The sequence below is a fragment of the Scyliorhinus torazame genome, unplaced genomic scaffold, assembly GCF_047496885.1.
Source record: "Scyliorhinus torazame isolate Kashiwa2021f unplaced genomic scaffold, sScyTor2.1 scaffold_76, whole genome shotgun sequence".
In the NCBI taxonomy this organism is placed as follows: domain Eukaryota; kingdom Metazoa; phylum Chordata; class Chondrichthyes; order Carcharhiniformes; family Scyliorhinidae; genus Scyliorhinus; species Scyliorhinus torazame.
The window spans coordinates 416,868-424,190 of NW_027307803.1; the positions used below are offsets into that span (position 1 = coordinate 416,868).

General features: G+C 55.4%; 1 long non-coding RNA gene across 1 annotated transcript; it reads right to left on the bottom strand.

The window, feature by feature from the left end:
- Positions 1 to 2,865: 2,865 nt before the first annotated feature.
- On the bottom strand, positions 2,866 to 3,337 carry LOC140405564 (uncharacterized). The gene is made up of 2 exons (XR_011938656.1): positions 3,083 to 3,337; positions 2,866 to 3,049 (listed from the first exon to the last, which is right to left on the bottom strand). It is a non-coding gene; the product is annotated as an uncharacterized lncRNA (long non-coding RNA).
- Between the last annotated feature and the right edge of the window lie 3,986 nt (positions 3,338 to 7,323).

The window sequence follows — 7,323 nt, forward strand, 5'->3', positions numbered from 1 at the left end:
TCTCTCTGTGTCCCTGGCTTTGTCTGTGTCACTCGCTCTCTCTGTGTGTCCCTCACTCTCTGTGCCCCTCGCTCTCTCTGTGTCCCTCACTCTCTCTGTGTCCCTCCCTTTCTGTGTGCCCCTCGCTCTCTCTGTGTCCCTGGATTTGTCTGTGTCACTCGCTCTCTCTGTGTGTCCCTCACTCTCTGTCCCCCTCGCTGCATTCCTCACTGTCCCTCTCTCTCAGTCCCTCTTACTTTGTGTCCCTCTTTCTCTGTGTCCCTCTTTCTCTGTGTCCCTGCCTCTCTGTCTCTCTCTCAGTGCCCCTCTCTCTCTGTGTCCCTCTCTCTCTGTCCATCGCTCTCTGTGCCCCTCGCTCTCTCTGTGGCCCTCGCTCTCTCTGTGTCCCTCACTCTCTCTGTGTCCCTCTCTTTCTGTGTGTCCCTCGCTCTCTCTGTGTCCCTGGCTTTGTCTGTGTCCCTCGCTCTCTCTGTGTCCCTCGCTCTCTGCGTTCCTCGCTCTCTCTGTGTCCCTCCCTTTCTGTGTGTCCCTCGCACTCTCTGTGTCCCTCACTCTCTAAGTGTCCCTCCCTTTCTGTGTGTCCCTAAACTCTCTCTGTGTCCCTGGCTCTCTCTGTGTCCCTCGCTCTGTCTGTGTCCCTCGGTCTGTGTCCCTCACTCTCTCTGTGTCCCTTACTCTCTCTGTGTCCCTCCCTTTCTGTGTGTCCCTCGTTCTCTGTGTCCCTTGCTTTGTCTGTGTCACTCGCTCTCTCTGTGTGTCCCTCGCTCTCTGTGCGCCTCGCTCTCTCTGTGTCCCTCGCTCTCTCTGTGTCCCTCACTCTCTCTGTGTCCCTCCCTTTCTGTGTGTCCCTCACTCTCTCTGTGTCCCTCGCTCTGTCTGTGTCCCTCGGTCTGTGTCCCTCACTCTCTCTGTGTCACTCACTCTCTCTGTGTCCCTCGCTCTCTCTGTTTCCCTCGCTCTCTCTGTTTCCCTCGCTCTGTCTGTGTCCCTCGGTCTGTGTCCCTCACTCTCTCTGTGTCCCTCACTCTCTCTGTGTCCCTCGCTCTCTCTGTTTCCCTCGCACTCTCTGTGTCCCTCGCTCTGTCTGTGTCCCTCGGTCTGTGTCCCTCACTCTCTGTGTCCCTCACTCTCTCTGTGTCCCTCGCTCTCTCTGTTTCCCTCGCTCTCTCTTTTTCCCTCGCTCTCTGTGTTCATCACTCTCTGTGTCCCTCACTCTCTCTGTGTGTCCCTCGCTCTCTGTGTCCCTCGCTCTCTGTGTCCCTCGCTCTCTCTGTCCCTCGCTCTCTCTGTGTGTCCCTCGCTCTCTATGTCCCTTGCTCTCTCTGTGTCCCTGGCTCTGTCTGTGTCCCTCGCTCTCTGTGTCCCTCGCTCTCTGTGTCCCTCGCTCTCTCTGTGTCCCTCGCTCTCTCTGCGTCCCTCACTCTCTCTGTGTCCCTCCCTTTCTGTGTATCCCTCGCTCTCTCTGTGTCCCACGCTCTCTCTGTGTCCCTCGCTCTCTCTGTGTCCCTCGGTCTGTGACCCTCGCTCTGTCTGTGTCCCTCCCTTTCTGTGTGTCCCTCGGGCTCTCTGTGTCCCTCGCACTCTCTGTGTCCCTCGTGCACTGTGTCCCTCACTCTATGTGTCCCTCGTTCTCTGTGTTAATCGCTCTCTGTGTCCCTCGCTCTCTGTGTCCCTCGTGCTCTGTGTCCCTCGCTCTTTGTGTCCCTCGCTCTCTCTGTGTCCCTCGCGCTCTCTGTGTAGCTCGGTCTGTGAACCTCGCTCTGTCTGTGTCCCTCCCTTGCTGTGTGTCCCTCGCTCTCTCTGTGTCCCACGCTCTCTCTGTGTCCCTCGCTCTCTCTGTGTCCCTCGCTCTCTCTGTGTACCTCGGTCTGTGACCCTCGCTCTGTCTGTGTCCCCCCCCACCCCCCCCGCCGCCAATTGTATCCCCCCCCACCCTCCGCCAATTTTATCCCCCCCTCAAATTTGCCCCCCGGCCAAAATTAATACCCCCCCAAATTTAAGCCCCCTCAAATTTCCCCCCCCCCCCACCCCGGCAAAATTATTTCCCCCCCCTCATTTTTTTTCTACAAATATTCCCCCCTCAAATTTGCCCCCCCCCGGCCAAAATTATTTCCCCCCCAATTTTATGCCCCCTCAAATTGCCCCCCCCCTCAAATTTGCCCCCCTCAAATTTGCCCCCCTCAAGTTGCCCCCCCCTCAAATTTGCCCCCCTCAAATTGCCCCCCCCCCTCAAATTTGCCCCCCTCAAATTGCCCCCCCTCAAATTTGCCCCCCTCAAATTTGCCCCCCTCAAATTTGCCCCCCCTCAAATTTGCCCCCCTCAAATTTGCCCCCCCTCAAATTTGCCCCCCTCAAATTGCCCCCCCTCAAATTTGCCCCCCGGCCAAAATTATTTCCCCCCCAATTTTATGCCCCCTCAAATTGCCCCCCAGCCAAAATTATTTCCCCGCCAATTTTATGCCACCTCAAATTTGCCCCCCTCAAATTGCCCCCCCTCAAATTTGCCCCCCTCAAATTGCCCCCCCCCTCAAATTTGCCCCCCGGCCAAAATTATTTCCCCCCCAATTTTATGCCCCCTCAAATTGCCCCCCAGCCAAAATTATTTCCCTGCCAATTTTATGCCACCTCAAATTTGCCCCCCTCAAATTGCCCCCCCTTCAAATTACCCCCCTCAAATTTGCCCCCCGGCAAAAATTATTTCCCCCCCCCCAATTTTATACCCCCCTCAAATTGCCCCCCCCGTTATTATTTTTTTCTACAAATATTCCCCCCCAAATATTTTCAACCCTATTATACTCCCCTCCCCCCACACATTCTTCCCCAAAAATATCCCCCCTGGATAAATTACATAATCCTCGGGTCAGGTTGGTTGTTTACACATTTTATTGCCAATATAGATACAGAGCTGGGGGGGGGGGGTTCCGTTCGCCCCCTTACAAAACCCTGACCCACATGGGGAGAGTTTAAATGAAATGAAGGTGCAAATCCACTATTTAATTTATTAAACACACCAGACCCCTCCTGCTCCCCACTTCTCCTTAATCCCTTCCTGAGGCTGCGTTCTCTCCTGCCCCTTAATCACCTGAGGCTACGTTCCCTCCTGCCCCACCTCCTTAATCCCTTCCTGAGGGGGTGTTCCCTCCTGCTCCCCACCTCCTTAATCACCTGAGGCTGCGCTCCCTCCTGCTCCCACACTCCACCTCCTTAATCACCTGAGGCTGTGCTCCCTCCTGTTCCCACACTCCACCTCCTTAATCACCTGAGGCTGCGCTCCCTCCTGTTCCCACACTCCACCTCCTTAATCACCTGAGGCTGCGCTCCCTCCTGTTCCCACACTCCACCTCCTTAACCACCTGAGGCTGCGCTCCCTCCTGCTCCCACACTCCACCTCCTTAATCACCTGAGGCTGCGCTCCCTCCTGCTCCCACACTCCACCTCCTTAATCACCTGAGGCTGCGCTCCCTCCTGCTCCCACACTCCACCTCCTTAATCACCTGAGGCTGCGCTCCCTCCTGCTCCCACACTCCACCTCCTTAATCACCTGAGGCTGCGCTCCCTCCTGCTCCCACACTCCACCTCCTTAATCACCTGAGGCTGCGCTCCCTCCTGCTCCCACACTCCACCTCCTTAATCACCTGAGGCTGCGCTCCCTCCTGTTCCCACACTCCACCTCCTTAATCACCTGAGGCTGCGCTCCCTCCTGCTCCCACACTCCACCTCCTTAATCACCTGAGGCTGCGCTCCCTCCTGCTCCCACACTCCACCTCCTTAATCACCTGAGGCTGCGCTCCCTCCTGTTCCCACACTCCACCTCCTTAATCACCTGAGGCTGCGCTCCCTCCTGCTCCCACACTCCACCTCCTTAATCACCTGAGGCTGCGCTCCCTCCTGCTCCCACACTCCACCTCCTTAATCACCTGAGGCTGCGCTCCCTCCTGCTCCCACACTCCACCTCCTTAATCACCTGAGGCTGCGCTCCCTCCTGCTCCCACACTCCACCTCCTTAATCACCTGAGGCTGCGCTCCCTCCTGCTCCCACACTCCACCTCCTTAATCACCTGAGGCTGCGCTCCCTCCTGCTCCCACACTCCACCTCCTTAATCACCTGAGGCTGCGCTCCCTCCTGTTCCCACACTCCACCTCCTTAATCACCTGAGGCTGCGCTCCCTCCTGTTCCCACACTCCACCTCCTTAATCACCTGAGGCTGCGCTCCCTCCTGTTCCCACACTCCACCTCCTTAACCACCTGAGGCTGCGCTCCCTCCTGCTCCCACACTCCACCTCCTTAATCACCTGAGGCTGCGCTCCCTCCTGCTCCCACACTCCACCTCCTTAATCACCTGAGGCTGCGCTCCCTCCTGCTCCCACACTCCACCTCCTTAATCACCTGAGGCTGCGCTCCCTCCTGCTCCCACACAACATCTTGTTCACTGGAATAACTCACCCAACCCTCAGTGTGAAAATGTCACCGGTCTCCCACCCCCCAGAGACACTGACTCCTGCCTCTCCCCCCCACCCCCGCCCCCCAGAGACACTGAGACTCCTGCACCACCCCCCCCCGCCCCCCAGAGACACTGAGACTCCTGCACCCCCCACCACCCCCCCGCCCCCCAGAGACACTGAGACTCCTGCACCCCCCCCGCCCCCCCCCCCGCTTCCAAATAAACAAAAGAGCCCAACACTTGAGTAGCCATCAGAATAATGAAACCCCAATAATGACGGACAAAGACACATTGACATTTATTCTGTTTCTCTCAGGTTCGAACTCCTGTCTGAGGATTCCTCGCCGAGGAAGGATTCTCTTTGCGTCGTCCAAGCTTCAAAATCAACTCTCCTCGGGAAGAGAAAGCTGGAAATTGATTACAGCAAAGCATTATTGAAATAATAAAGGCACAGCAACATCCTGGGACTGCCCCCAATCTGTTTTATAAAACCCATTTTATAAACACGGCCGAACGCTGCAACAGTTTAGTTGTTTCAAAAAAATATATTTTTATTGATAACAATAACAAAAGCAATAACAACATAACCATCAACATAGTAAAGGAGATATTTCCCACCCAACCCCTCCTGTACATCCCTTAACCATATTGCACTTTCCCCCCCCCCCTTCAGAGTGCTGCTTCTGCCGACACTTTAATTCGCCCCCAGAAAGTCGACGAACGGCTGCGTCCTCCGAGAGAACCCCAGCATTGACCCCCTCAAGGCAAACTTTATTTTCTCCAGCTTGAGGAACCCAGCCATGTCACTGAGCCAAGTCTCCCCGCTCGGGGGCTCCGAGTGCCTCCACGCTCGGGGGCTCCGAGTGCCTCCACATTAAAAGGATCCGTCTCCGGGCTACCAGGGAGGCAAAGGCCAGAACGTCGGCCTATTTCACTCCCTGTACTCCGGGATCTTCTGACACTCCAAAGATCGCCACCTCCGGACTCGGCACCGCCCGGGTGTCGAGCACCTTGGACATTGCTCGAGCAAAACCCTCTAAGCTTCGGGCATGCCCAAAACATGTGGACGTGGTTTGCTGGGCTTCTCGCACATCTATCGTCTACCCCGAAAAACTTGCTCATCCTCGCCACCTTCATGTGTGCCCGGTGTACCACCTTAAACTGTACTAGGCTGAGCCTGGCACATGATGAGGAGGAATTAACCCTGCGGGCAGCCGCCCACAGACCCGCCTCTAACTCCCCACCTAACTCCTCCCACTTGCCCTTCAGTTCCTCCACCGGGGTCTCCTCCGCCTCCAACAAATCCTGATAGATATCCGACACTTTCCCCTCCCCCACTCTCCCTGCTCACTCCAGGACTGGTATTTACCCTCTTCCCCCTCTGTCTTCCCCCCCACCCTCTTCCCCCTCTGTCTCCCCCCTCCCACCCTCTACCCCCTCTGTATCCCTCTCCCCCTCTGTCTCCCCCCCAATATCTCCCCCTCTGTCCCCCCCTCAGACTCCCCCTACCCTGCAAGTTTCCCCAATCTCCCTGCATATTTCAGCTTCTAATTCCTGTTGACTGTTTGGGTACAATCCCAATGAGGTCACCATCCCATCCTTGGTTCCACCCACAAAACATCGCTGGATGATTCCTCGGTTATTTCATCTTTTGACTGCTGCCGTGACGCTCCCCTTAATGAAAAAGGCAACTCCCCTTTCCTGCACCTCTGTCCTCCTGGAGCACCTGTACCTATCGTGTCTATCCAGCTCTCTGCCATTGCTGAGGGACTGCGACCCTTTCAGCCGCTCTGCTTTACAATTACAACACTGAGGGAGCACCCGATACCCAATTACAACACCGAGGGAGCACCCGATACCCAATTACAACACTGAGGGAGCACCCGATACCCAATTACAACACTGAGGGAGCACCCGATACCCAATTACAACACTGAGGGAGCACCCGATACCCAATTACAACACTGAGGGAGCACCCGATACCAATTACAACACTGAGGGAGCACCCAATACCCAATTACAACACTGAGGGAGCACCCGATACCCAATTACAACACTGAGGGAGCACTCGATACCCAATTACAACACTGAGGGAGCACCCGATACCCAATTACAACACTGAGGGAGCACTCAATACCCAATTACAACACTGACGGAGCACCCGATACCCAATTACAACACTGAGGGAGCACTCAATACCCAATTACAACACTGAGGGATCACCCGGTACCCAATTACAACACTGAGGGAGAACTCAATACCCAATTACAACACTGAGGGAGCACCCGATACCCAATTACAACACTGAGGGAGCACTCAATACCCAATTACAACACTGAGGGAGCACCCGATACCCAATTACAAACACTGAGGGAGCACTCAATACCCAATTACAACACTGAGGGAGCACCCGATTCCCAATTACAACACTGAGGGAGCACCCGATACCCAATTACAACACTGAGGGAGCACCCAATACCCAATTACAACACTGTGGGAGCACCCGATACCCAATTACAACACTGACTGAGCACCCGATTCCCAATTACAACACTGAGGGAGCACCCAATACCCAATTACAACACTGTGGGAGCACCCGATACCCAATTACAACACTGACTGAGTACCCGATTCCCAATTACAACACTGAGGGAGCACCCGATACCCAATTACAACACTGACGGAGCACCCGATACCCAATTACAACACTGAGGGAGCACCCGATTCCCAATTACAACACTGAGGGAGCACCCGATACCCAATTACAACAGTGACGGAGCACCCGATACCCAATTACAACACTGAGGGAGCACCCGATTCCCAATTACAACACTGAGGGAGCACCCGATACCCAATTACAACAGTGACGGAGCACCCGATA